An 18,054-nucleotide genomic window follows, 5' to 3' on the forward strand; every position below is an offset into this window, starting at 1 on the left:
AATGACGGTCATAAAAGTATCTGATTCTCTGGAGCTGAAGCCATGGGCAGCTGTGAGTCACTGATCCACTGTGTTGGTGCTCGAAACTGAACTCCGGTCTTCTGCAAGAGGAGCAAGTGCTCATAACCACAAATCCATCTGTCCTGCCCCAGACTGTGGCTATTTTGAGAGCACACTTTAACTTCTGCCTTTACGACTCCTTTCTACTTATATTAAAATGATACAGTTTAAAGAGTTATTGATCAATTCTTTCCTTTATTGTATAATACTTAGTAAGTAAAAGAGAAGGTAATAATGTTATGCTTCATTTTTACAGTTTTAGTCCAATATGAAATATTTTCCTCTTGTTCCTTTCTAGAACAAACTGAATCCTCTAATTTCAACAGTGGAACACAACTTTGGCGCTGGGAAGAGGTAAGTTTGGGGTATTTATTCATCTACATTATCATCTCTAATATCAACCATTTAAGCTTGCTTCTAGCGTAACTCTGTATGCGGACATCAGTTCTTCATTTGGGGACTGCAGCTCCAGCCAGTGTAATATCCCATCTTAAGTGCCACACATCACAAGTGCTCGGCTACAGAGACTGCTGCTGCTAGTCTGTTTATGTTGTTCCTGAGAGAAACAGGAAGAAGGTCTGTTATGGACCACGGTTGAATCAGAAGCTTCATCATTTGGGGCCCGTGATGAGGCCAACTGAAGGATATGGTGGGTCAAAGCTGCTCTCTCCTCGCAGCCAGGAAGCCAGAGGGAAAGGGCATAAGAACAAACTCCACCCCTCAGAGGCATCCCCACTATCCTGTTTCTTCTCTGCCCCACTTCTCGAAGGGCCTATAGAGCAGTGAATCCATCACCAGTTAACCCACTGATGGAATCAGCCCTTTAATCAAATCACTTCTCAAAAGCTCCACCAACTGTTGACCGAGCCATCAGCACATGGAGCGTTTCCTATCCAAAGACAAGGGAGCAAGACACAGCAGGCACAGTTTCTACACCCTTTAATCAAATCACTTCTCAAAAGCTCCACCAACTGTTGACCGAGCCATCAGCACATGGAGCGTTTCCTATCCAAAGACAAGGGACCAAGACACAGCAGGCACAGTTTCTACACCACAATGCTTCCCTTTGATCAGCGCCAGACTCAACGTCTGACTCTGCTCTTTGAGACCTCTGTGGCCATGGCCAGTGCTACCCTATCTCAGTCTCTTTCTTTATCTTGAGATGGCAGTGCTAACTGGTGGGAGGGTGGAGAGAGTGCACACAGCTCCCTCCACTCCATCATGAGGCTGTGGTGACTGACACAGAAATCCCCGGGTGACCTGGACTGGGCCAGCCTGTTAACAGAATCTAATCCAGAGTCAAATCCTTGAGCCTGAGCAGATGACAAGTCAACACAAAGATATTCTATATTCGATTTTAGCAATTAGATTACTACAAGATGATCACTTTTTAAAATGAATCCTGGACTTTGAAGTGTCATGTCCACCCCATTTGAAAGATTTAGAAACCTCCAGTGTACTGGCCTGCCTGACCTGATCCCATTACACACCATTATCCAGTTTCTCTGTGCTCACGGGGGAAAGGGTCCATCCAGTCTGGGTTTTCCCAGCCTCTCATAGAACTAACTTGGTAAAAATAAACCACTGTCTTTTAATTAAATCTTTTCTTACACTCGTTGAGAAATTCTGAGTTACATCTTTGCTGTTTGGAGAACGGGGTCATTGTAGTTTGAGGCCTGAGTCATTCCCAGTGTAGCTACAGATCCTAGAAACAGTTGCTTTTTGTTAGTTAATGGAGGCTAAAGAATCTGTGCAATAAGGGCTTTGATTATCTGCACTCCACAAATGCCTTCTTCTGATCTCCCGACATTTGACAAGAGTCTTGATTCAGGAATTAAATACTTTCTCTAAAGCACTCTGCTTCCACTAGAGCAACTTGCCTTGCACCTGGAGTGCAGAACACTTTCCAGTCAGGAACACTGAGATTTAACGGGGAAACCATGCATTTTGGAATAGGTATCAGAGGCATCTGTAGTGCCCTCAGCCCCACCCCCGGTGTCTGCAGAGTGCTGGCTGCTCCTTTTGTGCCTGTGGCCTCACTCTTAAGCTTTTTACAACAAAAATATGTTTCTGTTTGTCTTTGGTTTTCTTTGTAAATTACTGTGAATTTTCAGCTTGCTCTCTGTTGTACAAAACTCCTGTCCCTAGTTCTGTGATAATCTCTGTTTATGTGTCCCAAGTAGCTCTGCGAATAACTGGGCATACAGTGAAACTGCCTCCCCCACCTTGTAGCTGATTGCTTCTCCTGGAATCAATACTCCAATTAATGGCATCCCTGTTGACCCAGTTACTCAAGCCAGAAATCTCTGCCCTGGCATGGCCTCCTCCCCATTCAGTCCGCCCCAGATTCTGGATTTAAGATAATATTGCAGAAGTTCCAGGAGCAGGACTGGTGATTGGTTGTCACATATTTACTGTCACTAATTGTCATTGCAAGTGTCTTTCTGACCTTCGTCTCCTCTGATGCCGCCAGTCGGTGCTGTGCTCGTGGCCTTCCCGTGTGCACAGTTCTGGTCTGATGACTTCTGTAGCTCCTTTCCGAGAGTCGCCCTCACTGAGGACTGCCTATGATCCCCACAGAGTAACTCCTGTGCCTGTGTAGCCTGCAGACCCCACCCAGACACCTGGCTGGGGAGCCCCGTGGCCGGTTCCTGGGCACCACCACCCCCAGCATGCCTTACACTGCTCCCATGGGCCTGGATTTCTTCAAGTGTTTCAGAATGCCACGCCTCTTAAGACAAGCACATCATTCTCTGCACACTGTTCTCACTTCTGAGAATGCTCTGGTCCCTTCTTTCCTCATTAATTCTAGAATAACCTTCAAGACCCACCTCGATTTCCATCTGCTCTGAGGAGCTCTCCCTGGTTCTCGGGTCCCACAGGATCCATACAGTTCGTTGGCTGTGTCTCCAACACACTCTGTTGCAGATATCATCTATATATGACCTTCTGTGGATCTTGAGCTTGAAGGCAAGGCTTAAACCTATCTTGGTACCTACAACATCTAATAACTGTCTGGAGCATTCAGATTTCTTTGGATGATAGCATCTCCAAGACTAATTTAAAAAACATATTCATGAGAAGAGATTAACCTCAAGCTGTTCTTTCCCTGACTTCATATAAGCACTGTTTGTTCTCAACAATATAGCTTTGTGTTCTCTTTGCTTTCTGTGACTGTTGTAAGGAAGTACCATCAAAACCTATCCAAGGTCTCCTTCTCTCTTTTGCTGGTATCAGTGCTAAAGTTTTGGCTGAATCCTTTCTGAACTTGAAATCAGGTACCTTTTCAACCTGTGAAGTGTTCGGCCAGTCTTTACCACCTCCGTTGATGCTGGCCACTTGATGATGTTTAATTTGGGCATAAACATTGAAATTGCCCCAACTTACTTATAGGCTTCTATCACGCCCATGTTTTGGAAGTGTGCTTCCCATGTTCCCATGTATTCCCTGTTCCCTGAGCTCTGTCAGACAGAACCTGTCCTTCACAGGCAAGTGTCGGCTCTCAATCCAGAACAAAATTGTGTTTCGTGAGAAGCCACAGCTAACACAATAATGAACTGAATATTTGAGGAGCCAGGGAGAAATAATGGGATTCATTTTCAATTCATACTAGTGTAGGCAGGAGCCTCGACCTTCTGAAGTGACTCTGTATCATAGGTTACTGCGGGCACCACAGAACTCCAGCCACTGCATCCACTGCTTTGCTTGGAGGGCGGCGGCAGAGCTGAGGAAATGATGGCTCTTGCCAGCCTTTCTCTGAAGTTTGGCCTTTTGGCTCAGAAACATGAGGTTAATTTCAGCCTACGCTGTTAGCTTTACTTTTGAAAGCAGTTCATTTTAATAGCAACCTGCCTGTATCTTGAAAAGCATCCAAAAGCAGCAAGAAAGGTTTGGCTAGTAGTCTAGATCAGTAAATTAGCTATCACTGGGCTAGCAGTCAACAGGATACTTTGCAGTCCGTCTCATTAATCTTTTATTTCTGCCTCATCCCCCATATTTATTATATTCTAAATCACAGAAAAAAAAATTGGCTATTCACTGCAGATGATTGGGGAAAAAATAAAATTTCTTGGTTTGCACATTACCCCGAGAATACCACTATTGCCAAGTTGGTTGGTAGTCACCGTCCATTCTCCCCTAAGCAAGTATTATAAACACCGCTGTGGTGCAGAACATTCACAAACACAGGGGAATTACAGTTACTTCTCAGATGCTCACATGATGGAGGGAGTCAGCAAGAGTTTGCCACCCTTCTCTCCTCCATCCTTTTGCCTTTTTCTCGTCTTTCCTTTTTGAAACATTAAGAGAAAAGAGGAATGGTGGTGTTTGGGGTCAGTGGGAGGCTGCTTGCTACGTACTGCAGGTACGTGCGCTCTGTTGATGGGGCAAGCCTGGTCTTGCTCACTGGGTGCACTTAACTCGAAGATACCCATAGAGCTCGGGTCAGGCTAGGTATTGATTCCTCTTACATCAGTGTTTCCCCAGAGCGTAGGTGTATTTATTCATAAAGCCAAGATGATGTCAGACAGGAGTTACAGCAGTGTAAAACCCTGCTGCAGGAAAGCTTTAGTAAGATTCAACAATCGATGTGCTGGTGCCAGAGGGGCACCACGTAACTCTGGAGGAGCATGCCGCTGCACTTCCTCGCGTGAAAGGAGAAGCGCAGCGCAGCGTCAGCCTCCACTCCTGTCTCCTGAGCGTCTTTGCATATAGACCTTAATGGAATGTGACGAAAAGTGAACCCTGCATGGCCAGTGGGTTGCTCAGAACCACAAACTGCCCGAGCAGCTGAAGCCATGTCCACTACTGACACCCAGTCTGTAACTCACTGGCAAAGACCTTGTTACCTCCCTCACAGAGCAGGGGACTCCAGGAGTTCTGCTGGGCAGGAGGTAGTCATCGTCAATGTGCTCACTTGATATACTTTTGAGTGTTGGTTGATTTGTTAAAATGTATGGATGGTTCTGTGTATGGCTAGGCCATATACATCTTATGTAACTGGTGGTTTGAATGAGATGTCCGTTGTCTCCTCTGGCATCTGAATGCTTGCTATCCAGTTGGTGACACTGTTTGGGGGGGTCTTCCCAGGTATGACCCTGCAGCATTTTGAGTTTGCTCTCTCTGCTTCCTTTTGTGGTTTGAGATATGAGCCCTCAGGCCCTGCTCTTGCTGTCTTTCTTCCACCACGGTGTCGGTGACTGCCCCTACCCCTCTCTCTTCTGTAATACAGGTTGCCTTGGTCGTGGTGTCTGTCACGGAAAGGGAACTAACACTCCTAAAATGAGCACTCCTAAAAGTTTTTCCTAAAAGTACTAATCAAATGAAAACTTGCTGTTTGGCTTTTGAATTTATATTTAGAAGCTACATGTCAAATTTTCCCTGTGTCCTGAACTGGTTCTTTTTCTATTGGCTGAAAAATGCAGCTAGTGGCTAGAGCATCATTACATAAAATTCCAGACACTAGTTTTCTATGAACTCTTTAACCTTTGCAGAGTAGAGTTGGGTGGGAGTCAGATGACGTAGACACCGACCTTATCTGCTTCTGGCCCCTTGTGACCTACGGCAAGTTCCTGGATTCTCTGGGACTAAGGTTCTTCTTCTTCATAGGCGCTGGTTGCTGTTTTAGAGTCCCGTGAGTGGCAGCTTATGAGACTGGGAAGCACTGCATCTTGATTTCCACAGTCTCCCGTGCATCTGCCTCTTCTTTCTACTTCAAAGAACCAGTCAGTTTCTTAAAGAGGAAATGAATGAGATAAAATAGGTAGACAGTTGAGAATTATTCCCTCCTGAAGAATAACGTTTATTCCAATTTTTAAAATCTGCGAGTTTCTATTAAAATAAAAAGTTGTCAGGTGGTAACTCGGTTGCCAGCAGTTCCCAGGAAGACACATCTTGGGTATGGAGACTGGGAATCTCACACTCTGAAAGCAGCCACATGTCCTGCCGGGCTTGAGCTTTAGTCCATTGCCTGAGGTTTGAGTGAAGTCTGAGTTCCTGTGTCATGAGTCTCAGCGCATGACAGTAGCAGATCTCTGCGTGTCACGTTGACTTTGCTGGGCCTCAGCTTTGTACACTGATAACTGGGAGTGTTCTAGAGCTGTTCGCTCAGGCTCTGAGAGCACTCTCTGATGTATGAATGGACATCTTCTTGCTGAACAAGAGCAGATTCTCAGGTCTGACTTTGGAGGTCTGTGGCTGATGTATCTACGTTAGCAGGAAGGCCAGTTGCCAGCGGAGGCACTCCAGGGGTGACCCATGTGGAGATGAAAGGGAACGCTGATAGGAATCTCACCATCATGTTGAGGACTGTTTCCTGCACAGCTTTAGGCCAGGGCCTTGTGACATTTGTCAACACAATTTACTATCTTTAATTCTGGTTATTTGCCCCTCCTTGAAAATTAATTCTAAACTTCTCTTAAGGAGTCAGCTAAGAGGTCATTCTCCTCAGCCTTGTGCTTGGCTCCGTTTGAGGGCCCCTTCACTCCTGAGGCCCTTTTTACCCCCAGGAAACAGTGGGGTGACGTGTGTCACATCAAAAGAGGCATTTCTAACACACCCCAATTTCTAATGCACTGTGACGTTGAACTCAGACTGCTGGGGTGAAGCGTGGTTTCTAATATTGTGATGTGTCACGTAATTGTAGAAGAGCCCTCCTCCTCTGCGTGTGCCTCAGTCACCTCAGCAGGCAACAAAGAAGTTGTTCTAATGGTTTCCAGCCAATGCAGGGATGGGATGAGCAGTGCCTACCCAATATGCATGGAAGACCCTCTCTCCTTGGAGCATTTAAATGAGTACACTTTAGAGGAAGTTCTCACGCTGAAGAGCTAGGTCTTAGGATAGTGGCATAGGATTTGGATGGAGAGTGCCGGGGCTGCAAGCAGATGGTGGACAGCCAGGAGAGTCCAGTCCAGATCTGGGAGTTTGCCATGAAGGTTTCATTCCTCCTTCCTTCTGTGTTTGCTCTCTTCCTAGTCCCAGCTCTGCCTTGCAACCAGACAGCCTTCTCTTCCTGTTCTCCAGGCTGATGGTCCAGCTCACCTATGTGAAATCAACTCCCACTGGTGACGAAGGCATTTCAGTGTTTGTTCTCAGTGCCTTGGTGTTCACCAGAGGAGCTCACAGAGCTTCTGCTGTGAATCTACTACTCTGTGAGTGGGCCTGTCCGATGAGCAGGACTCCCAGCTGCTGCTGCCACCATCGGCAGCTGAAGCTGCTTCCCATGCTCCTTTCTCACGACACAGACCTCCTCTGGTGGAACACTTTGTCAGTGTATGGAGAGGGAGACAGCGGGCTCTTAGGGGCCTATCTGAATCTGCTAAAGCAGAAGAAACCACACAGACTGAAATGGTTCAGTCTGACGTCTCTGAGAGATGATCCAGCTCCCAATGGGATGTTTGCTCTAGATTTTGAAATTTCGTTTCTTCCTCTGTATTAGTTACTTTCCTCCTTGCTGTAATTAAACACTTGACAAAGCAACCTAAGTGAGAAGTGGGTTATTCTGGTCACAGTTTCAGGACATGGCAGCAGGAACCTGAGGCACCTCACCCTGCATCCACAGTCAGGGAGCAAACAGAAATGAATCCTGGTGTCCAACACATTTTCTCCTCTGTTTGCAGCCCCAACCAAGGACATTTAGAGATTTTCCTTTCTGAGTTAACCTTTTCTGCAAACACACACACACACACACACACACACACACACACAGAGAGAGAGAGAGAGAGAGAGAGAGAAAGAGAGAGAGAGAGAGAGCCAGAGATTTGTTCCCATAGTGATTCTACATCATAGAAACACACACACACACACACACACACACGGAGAGAGAAGTTTGTTCACATGGTGATTATAAATCCTACCAAGTTGACAACCAAGCCTAAGCTTTAACCTTTACACTCAGGACCGTTCTGGATCATTTCCTCTACTTGCGTATCTTCTTCTTTTCTCTGTCTTACCACCTTCCCCTTCTCCCTCTACTCTGTCTCAGAGAAATACCCAAAATGTACTGTGCATATGCATTGCTCAGCATGAAGCTCTAGTACCCTCTGACAGTGTCTAAAGTAGACTTCACGACAGTCACGCTATCAGCCATGGTAGATGTTGACCAGTGCCAGTGCCAACTTGTTCTGATAAAGACAAGGTTAGGACTGTCTGCTATGGCTGTAGCCACAACACATCAGCCAGCAGTAAAACAAGCAAAACTTCCAACAATTCCCACAGGGGAAAATAATCTATGAATGATTAAAAAAATACAGTGAGACAGCCAAGAAACTCGCAGACCAGTGGGTCTACTGCTTTACCAGCCTAGTCCTTTAGTGTCTGTCCTGATGTCTGCAAGCAGCGGCTGTCGTGCATTTGCTCTCAGCAGAAGAGAAAGAATACACAGTGCGTTTATGGAGTTAAAGGTATTGCCGGAAAATCATTGAACCAAATAGGTTATTTATTGCAGAGGATAAACAAATACAAGAAACGTGTTTCTGAGCCTCTGCTGAGAGGCATGGTGACTACGAGGAGTGAGGACACTTTGATGATATCTGTGATGTTGTTAGCTAAAAGGTAGTGACTAGGTTCTAGTTACTGTTTTCTCATTTTGAATTATTTTGTTCTATAGCCCTTTTACATAATCTGATAAATAATTTTTTTCATGTTTTAAATTACTTATTTAATAATTTATTAATTTTCACCATTATAGATGAATACATGCAATTAAAAATGACTGCACTAAAATCCTACATAGATTTATACCATCAAATATAAAAATCACATATTTTTAATTCTTATTCACAGTGCTCATAGTCACAGAACATTAGAAAAGTCATAAGATTCTTAAATAATCAGCTAATGACTATTCCCAAATCGAAGGTCTAATTCTTTTTTTTTCTTTTTTTTTCCTCATTTTTTTATTAAAGATTTCCATCTCCTTCCCTCCTCCTCACCCTTCCCTCCCCTCCCTTCCACCCATACCCCCACTCCACCCCTCTCCAAGACAAAGAGCCATCAGGGTTCCCTTCACTATGTTAAGTCCAAGGTCCTCCCAGCTCCCCCTAAGTCCAGGAAGGTGAAAGAATGAAAGTAGATCCGTGTCTATCACCATGCACAAAACTCAAGTCCAAATGGATTAAAGACCTCAATATCAATCTGAACACACTGAACCTGTTAGAGGAGAAAGTGGGAAGTACTCTACAACATTTGGGCACAGGAAACCGCTTCCTACGTATAGCCCCAGCAGCACAGACATTAAGGGCAACACTGATAAATAATTTAATACTTGAAAATGTGCCTCAAACACACCATATAGACAAAATGAAGAAGCAGCTCAATAAGAAGACAAGGCCATGCCTTTCTAGATTACCCCTGTCATCCCTCTTCCCATCAAAGATGGCTTTTTTTAATAATTTTTCAAGACAAAGTTTCTCTGTGTAACATCCCTGGCTATCCTAGAACTAGCTCTTGTAGACCAGGCTGGCCTCAAACTCACAAAGATCCACCTGTGTCTGCCTCTGGAGTTCTGGGATTAAAGGTGTGAACTACCACCACCCTGCTCAAAGATAGCTTTTATAGGTTGAAAACCTTGATTTTGCTTTTGTTCTTAAGATTTAATTTTATTTTCAATTGTGTGTGCACACACATGCACATGCTCATGCTGTGGAGACCAGAATAGAGTGTCAAATCACCTGGAGCTGGAGTTACACTCTCATGAATCATCCAGCATGAGTGCTGGGAATTGAACTCAAGTCCTGCACAAGGGTGGTGTGATGGAGGAGTGTCTATGTGTTAATTTCATTGGTTAATAAAGAAACTGCCTCGGCCCTTTAATAGGACAGAAAATTAGGTAGGCGGAGTAAACAGAACAGAATGCTGGGTAGAAGGCAGAGAGGGGAGATGCTTCAGGCAGTCAACATAGGCAGTCGTCATGCTTCTCCTCTCTGAGATGGATGCAGGTTAAGATCTCTCCTGGTAAGCAACCACCTCGTGGTGCTACACAGATTACTAAATATGGTTAAAGCAAGATGTGAGAATTAGATAATAAGAGGCTGAAACTAATGGGCCAGGCAGTGTTTAAATGAATACAGTTTCCGTGTAATTATTTTGGGTAAAGCTAGCCATCTACAGTGGTGCATGCTCCTAACTGCTGAGACACCTTTCCAAGAGCCCCAGATGGTTCCTTCTTGCCATTCAAATCTCAGCTTCAATGTTACCTTAGAGAGCCATCCCTAATACCCACGCCTTAGGACCCTAGCAACCACTAGCATCAACCATCCTCTCTCCTTTTCTCCTCCTTGTTAACTTTCCTGAGCCACCTGGTAGCTGGCTGTTAACTAGTCTTTTGTCAGCCTTCCCTTACAAAGAAGAAAGCAAAGAGGAGAGCTCACCTGTCTTACCACCTGGCGTCCCCAGAGCACAGGCAGTGCCTGGCCTGAGGAACTAGGTTAAACATTCCTTCTAGCCACACACTTTCCTCTCTCCATCTTCTGGGCCTTCCCCAAGGCCATTTCAGGGGAGACGTTATTTCTGGTCCACCAAAATGAATGGTTATCCCACAGCTAACGCAGGAAAGAGCTTTACCCTGACCTCCCCTGGCTGAGGACTCCATGGTACTGGATGCCATGCATTCTCTTATTAATCAGCAGCTGCAGTTTGGTTATAGGACCTGACGGGTACAGCAACATCCACCCACTGTCTGTTAACGCGGGAACCACTGGAGGTCAGTGAGTGCCAGAAGCTTTCCAACCCCAAGATAAAGAAAAGCTCTGGACAAGAACCATGTGTCCACCCTTGACTCAGGGCAGAGGTGTTGGCCCTGCAGGCCAGCTGGAGAGCATGCTTTGCTTCACGGACACAGACACGGACAGACAGAAGACGGGCCTGACGTGCTGCCTTCCCGCACAGCACTGTTGCTTTCCCCCATGAGCAACTCCCCCTCTTCTCACTGCCCAGCTTCAGTGCAGTGGCCTGAGTCTGAGCTTGCTCTGTCTGGGAATATAATTACTACATTTTCTGCTAATGGCTGTATTTTGCATGATAATGAGTCCAACTTTTTCTGTAGAGTCTACTTCATTTATGCAAAATAGACATAATTTGGAGCGTGTATGAATCATGCTATTCTTTCAAGGAGCAGAGACACTGTTAGGGAGCCTATAAAATACAATTTTATGGGCTCTTGTCAGGTTAACAAAAGAAAATGTTGGTCCTGTGTTCACCAGAGATAATGTTTATTGGAAAGCTTCAGGTAAAACAGAAAAGAACATTTGCATCTCGTGGTCCTTGTGACTCCCTTTCTAGGAAGGGAAATGATCTTTGCCCATTTTCTACACTTTAAAGTAGTGACCTTGACACACCCGTAGCCTGAAAGCATTAGGGAGACTTGATCACTGATTTCCAATAGTGTAGTTTAGAAGAGCTATTCCAAATTGAATCTCGATAACAGCAAGGAAGAGGAAGAAAACTAAATTAGCAGGGAGAAGCAGTAAAGGCCTTTGGAAATGCCATTGCATCTCTTTATGCGATCCCCACAAGAAACCCACTGTATCCTAGAAAGAAAACATTGGCCTCTGAAAGATGACAAATACCTTTGCTTTTTTAAAGACAACGGGTTATTGCTCATAAGTGGAGAACTGAGGATTCTCGTTTATTTAACTTTCTCGTCAATATGTGGGGGCTTGACTCAAAACACGATAACCTGCAAGAATACCATTCTGCAGTTAGGTTTTTAGATAGAATTAATTTTCCATATTAATTTAAAAGTTAGGTATATGAATTAATAGTTAAGAATTTTGGAAGTTCTTAGCTCTTGGGGCATTTATTGATCTTTGTCTTTTATGTGAACTTGAAAAACAGATGCCTCATCACTGAAAACACATTCAGCTCTAAAAAGCCTAAGTTCAGGGTAAGTTCCTGGAAGACAGCTGGAAGGAAACTTTACACTCACACACAACATCTTTGTTTGCATTGAAAATAAATTTTTTCATATAGTATATTCTGATTACAATTTCCCCTCTCCCAGATCTCCCTACTTCCCCACCCAAATCCTCACCCTTCTTATCTCTCATTAGAATACAAACAAGCACCTAAGATGATAATACAATAAGATAAAATAAAAACAAGTCAGGATCGGACAAAATAAACATACGGGGGTAAAAGTCAAAGAAAAAGCTCAAGAATCACATACAGATGCTGGGAACACACTCACGCACAGAGAAAACCAAACTGGAAACCACGTGTGTAAGGTAAACATCTGCAGTGGGGGAGGGGGAAAGACAACATTGTGAAACAAATCCTCCAGAACTATGGGTGAGTTCACTTTGTGTGGGCCATCTACTGGTGAGCACGGGGCCTACCCTTACGTATGGTTTATACCTAAGTGAGACTCAATCGGAGAAAACTAATTCTTCTTTTCTAAGTGGTTATTAATTCAAGATTCTTCTGGATTATGGATGGGAGCTTATTTCTGCTTCCTCTCTCAGCAGCAGGACCTCACCTGGCTTAGACCTGGTCAGGCCCTGTGCACGCTGCTACAGTCTCTGGGAGCTCATATGTCATACACAATTTTAAGCTTGGACCTAATGCCAATGACCTGGCACAGAAATGTAAATATTGGCTTATTTTAAACTAATAATTGATTACTCTTTATTCTTTTCTAAAGCAAGAGCTCAAAATAGTATGTGTGTGTGTGTGTGTGTATGTGTGTGTGTGTGCGTGCTCTACTTTTTTTTGAGACAGGCTCTCTCCCTGAACCTGGGGCCCTCAAGTCTGGCTAGACTGGCTAGGCAGCAAACTGCAGGGATCTGACTGATGCCCCACTGCTGAGCTGCAGTGAGCGGCCACATGCAGCTTTGGACATGGATACTGAGGATCCAAACTTAGGTCTGCGTACTTGTGTTCACTGACTGAGCCACCTCCCCCTCCCACTTTGGCCTGACTGCCAAGGTTCACTTTGATCTGGGGAGGTGATAGACTAGGTTTGATGACAGTTCCGGACTGTCTTCTGAAGAAAGGCATGCACAGAGAAAGTTTTCCATGTAATTGTAGGTACTTTTGATCTTGCTGGGCCTGACCCATCTACATAGGACCTTGCCTTGCATCTTGCTGAAAAATCTGGATGTTATAATCTCTGGCGTTAGCACAGCTCTCAATGGAGAGTTTTGTTTTATTCTGCACTGTGATTTTTTTCGGCCAAACAAAAGCATTTGTTGAGCCCTTCACCATGATGTCTATTTAAGACTCTGATAATCATGAGGGCAGTGGCTATAAAGCTGTGTGAAATCCTTATAGATAGAAGCTGGCTTTTCATCAGGCTGTTTGCCCTTATAAAAGAAAACCCTGTATATTGTCTTGAACTGTAATGTCCTTTGTGTGTTAAGATATAAATACTTAATTTATTTTCTGAGTAAAGTTAATTCATGCCAGCATTCAGATTCTTTTAGAAAAATTGAAACCTGGCTTTAATTCCAATTAGCAATAATTGATGGGTTTAAATAACAGGCACACTCCATGTGACGGTTAAACTTTTCAAAAGTGTTTGGGAAACAGTAACACTGGTGAAATCATTACAGCTTAAATCCTTTGTTGTTTTGTAGTTAATGGTTGCCCTTTACTAGACTTTGTTCTACATGGAAAGGAAAAAAGTCAAAATGGCTCCAGTCCCACCAATCAAGTGAGCCCTTCTCTCACAGAAGGGGAGTAGAAGTGAATGTTAATAGTAAGTGTGGAGAGAAAAATATGTGAGAATGGGGCTGGGGAAGCCAGGAAGGCCTTGGCAAGCTCCACAAGCAGGACCCTAGCGGATAAACAGTAGTTGCTTGAATCAAAAAGGCCGTTGCAGAGCCCTCTTCTGTTCTATTTTCCTGAACTCTATTCCTAATTCTGCCTAAATGCCTGGGAGAACATAACTTGCCACAGTCCCCAAGCTCGACTAGAATACACAGGAGATACAAGAAAGAAGCAGGCAAGCATGTGGAGAGCCCCTGCCTCCTTCTTTCCTTACTCCTTGGGGGGCAGGGAGTGGCCTAGAGGAAATCAGCAGAGTTGTTCTGGGCCGCATTTAAATATGCTGCAAATCCAGTGGGGAGAGTGTCTTGGCCAAGACCATCCTTGGCTCCGTCCTCATCATAGCCCATTGCTCCAGATGTAGGGACAGTGGCCACATCCGGTTCTTTCTGCCCACAGCAGTGAGAGCTTCCTTTCTGTCATCCGTTACTCACATGACATTTGAGGTGTGAGCGTGGTTACTGGTGAGGGTTCCTAGGACCAACTGGCCAGGCCACGAGACTCTTCATTGCCTCCCAGCTGTGACATTTGATCGTGCTGCTTTGCACTTAGCTCATAAGAGGAGGAGCTAACAGTAGCCCCTAGTCGTGAGGCTTGCTGTTGATGTGTCCTTTGGCCCACTCCTCGCCATCATCATCATCATTGCCATTTGAAGTCAGAGCAGTTGGGCTCAGAGGTTAATTAACTTGCCCCATTTCACACACAGTATGACCTAGAGCCTGGGGCTTCCTCTGAGCCTCTCTGCACACTGTGCACACAGAATGCATCCATAGTGAGCTGAACAGAATTTCAGAATTGCATTTTCAGATTTCGTCACAGACAAACCTGTTTTACGTGTGTTCTTTGTTGGTGACCCTATCCACTTCTAGACTTTTATTTGTCATGTGACTCAAGGTTGCTAGTAACACACTTGGGGCCCTGCTGTCTGTGAGTTAGGTTATTGGAACAGCCGCGCCTTCGCTGGGCAGCTGGGTCTCAGCACCTTTGCGCTGCAGTGGCAGCATTGGCGTTGGAGGGAATGGGTGGCCTCCCACACCTGAAATATGTATGTCCTGCTCACTTACAGAAAACTGATGAGTTTCCTCATCCCACTTAGTATTTTAATCTTTCCCCTGAGATCTTGATCCCATCAAGATTTTAGACGCCCATCAAATTCTTCTACCTCCATACCCCATGTCCTCGTTAAAATCAGCATTGACCAGATGGTTCACATTTATTGTCCAGGGGAGTAAATCCCTCCTGAGCTTCCCATCCCTGTTAAGAACACTACCGTATGTCAGCATGCCGTCTTCCTTCTCACTGCCTGGGACCGTCTGCCATGAATGCCTGTCTTCATTATCCCAAATGCATGATCCGCTTGAGAACATTGGATTGGACTTTGAATGTGCCACTGTTTCCCATTCCGATGTGCTCAGGCCCGAGCCCGGAAGTTCCTCTCCAGAAGGTATTATCGGATGATAGCTGTTGGTGCATCTCTGTCATGGGAGACAGGTCCATTGCTGAGTTATAGACATGCTTTTCAAGTGAAAATTTGGAAATGGTAGGCAGAATATTCTTAAGCCTATAGTTTCTTTACTTGAACATATGAGAGGAAAGGGGTTATCCAGTTGATCGAGTTTGTGCTTCAAAACCATTTATTTAGTGCTTTGACCTGGAATCTCCACTGTTTGATGCAAGGTCTCCTTCACTGAGGGTAATGAGTTAAACCCTTAACGTGACATTATCGTCTTTCTTGTTCATCCAAAGAGCAGAGACAGACGATAATTTTGATTTTCATCAGTATTACTTGAATATTATTGTAAAACTCATGATATTATTAGCTCTGCGTATTCTCTTATGAATTTAAATTATTCTCTGATAACTGGTAAAGAGCACCGAGGAATATCACACAAATAAGCTTGAAACACAAAGGGATTAGTGGGTAATTAATATCTACTCAGTGCCTTAGCAGCTTTGATCTTGGTATTTGTTTTATCCAGCAAATATTTTCATAGTGCCTTAATTTCAGCCTCTATTTAGGCAGGAGTTGTCTTTGTTTTCCGAGAATAGCAGAGATGTTGACAGCACTTATGTGTAGAGATGAGGCCATAATTAATTCTGATTCTCCCAGCAAAGATATTGGTCTTTGTGTAACACAAAATAATCTCAAGAATAGCAGGTCCATGTGCCAAACAATGATCTTTAAAGACTCATATTTTCCTTTATTGCGGATAATATAATACATCTATAAGCTTCCCCAAATCCTCCCTGGAGTTTTAATTATCTGTAGACTTTCAAAGATATATTTTGATCAGATATGTAAAGAAAAAGTATAGCTCAATTACTGTCAAACTAAGGATGATTTCACATCCTGATTCAGAGAAAGCTGCCACCCACCAGGATTGCTGAAACTCCGAAAGAAAGTAGCAAGTGTCTGTGGATGTTAAGCTAACACAGCGATTCAGTGCCCTTTGAGAAAAGCTGCCTCCTGTAGTGGTGGCAGCTGCTGTTGTCACTGTGTCATTGTTTGTAAGCTGGTGACCCTGTAGGACCTCCCATCTACCTGGCAGGTAGCACTCCAAGACTGACTACTAAATCACACAAGTAGATTCATGTCTTTTAGGGAATAGGAGCTTGTAGGTCCAGTGGTTGTCTAGAAAAAAAAATAGCTTGTGTTCATTTATTTATTTTTGTAGTACTGAGGGTTGAACCTAAGGACCTCCCACATGCTAGGCAAGTGCTCTACCACTGAGCTGCACCCCAGGCTTTTTTTTTTTTTGATACAGGGTTAGCTATGTAGTCCTGGCTATCCAGAACTTGCTGTGTAGACCACGCTGGCCTCTGCTGTAGAATTCACAGAGATCCTCTTGCCTCTACTCTCAACCACTGGGATTAAAGGCATGTACCACCTTGCTCAGCTATTTTTTATTTTGAGACAAGATCTTTCTAAGGATCCTAAGCTGTGTTCCTTCTAAATCCCAGATGGCCTTGAACTTGAGATCCTCCTGCCTCAGCCTTCTGGATAGCTGGAATCATAGACATGCATCATCAGGCCCTGCTCCCAATGATTTTGTTGTCAAGAGCTAGAGAGTTTGATCAATGGATAGAACATGGCCTAAGACTAGTTACTTTGTGCTTAAAGTGGGAAGTAATGCCTGTTTCGTAAGAGGTGTGATGGGAAACCCAGGGATAATCCTGCAAGACATCAGGTGCATGGTCGGTTCTGGGAACACTGTAGTGATGGGGACTGTTGACACTGTTGTCATCAACATTGTGTCTAAGGCTTATTCTAATTATACAACAGTTGTGTTTGGTGTTCAAAAATTTTCCTTGTCACCTAGAGATGCTCCTGTTAGAGGTGGAAGAGTCACGTCACTCCCAGTAGGGAAGTAGTGCTTCTCTAGGATGCTAAATGCTCTACACTAAAATATATGAAAGTTATTCACAACAGTTCATGTTTTAAAAAATGGAAACTGCTTGCTTTGGCACAAAGAAGTGACTAGAGATATGAAGATGCACAGTAAACAGTGATGTGGCCTGGGAGAGCTGACTCCACTCCTCACTAGCCACGGCGGCAGAAGTCCAGGTCCTGTCCCTCACCGCTGACCATGGGCCTGGGAGAGCTGACCCTGATGGCAAGGGCATAGAAGAGCTGGCTACCCCTTGCCTGAGGGGTCACTCTCAATGGCCCAGACTGACACATATCCAGGTTTTGAGTTGGCCCACTCTAATATCTACCCATCAATGACCTGCTAGAGCTCATGAAGGGACTCGTCCTGCAGAACTATAGGTGCAGTATATCCATGACTCAGGGCAACAAGAGGCGTTTTAGTGAGGGTCCAGTATTGATGCTGTATGAGAAACCAGAGTACCAACAACATTGCAATGAACATTTGCGAGTAAAGCTGTTTAAGTAACTGATATACTACATGGTACACAGACGCTCCCATGCCATCACAATTACTGAGTGCAGTGGTGGGGTGGGAAAGACGGAGGAGCAAAGTAGACAAGTCCGGGGGAACTGGAGACACAACAGCTGTGTGACTGCATGGGAGACGTCTGCTATTGATGGCGGAGCAGGTCATTGCTCAAAGGGTCGGCAAGATTTTTAATTTTAATAATTTTAATTTTTAATTTTTTTGTTGGGCAAGGTTACAAGGATGGGGGGCAGATATGGAAGGGCTGGAAGATAGGTGGGATTGGAGTGAATGGTGTGAAATTCCCAAAGAATCAATAAATAATTAAGTTTAAAAA

The 18,054-nt window shown here is 44.4% G+C and overlaps 1 protein-coding gene across 3 annotated transcripts in view; it reads left to right on the plus strand.

Moving 5' to 3' along the window:
• The window catches only part of Pag1 (phosphoprotein membrane anchor with glycosphingolipid microdomains 1), a 158,512-nt gene that overhangs the window by 68,667 nt on the left and 71,791 nt on the right, over positions 1–18,054 (plus strand). For all 3 annotated transcript variants that reach the window (XM_042055978.1, XM_038347550.2, XM_038347551.2), the window contains exon 2: positions 359–414. The gene's annotated coding sequence lies outside the window, so the exon portion shown is untranslated. The remainder of the gene's footprint in view (positions 1–358; positions 415–18,054) is intronic.

Source organism: Arvicola amphibius, chromosome 11 (assembly GCF_903992535.2).
Source record: "Arvicola amphibius chromosome 11, mArvAmp1.2, whole genome shotgun sequence".
NCBI classification, from domain to species: Eukaryota; Metazoa; Chordata; class Mammalia; order Rodentia; family Cricetidae; genus Arvicola; species Arvicola amphibius.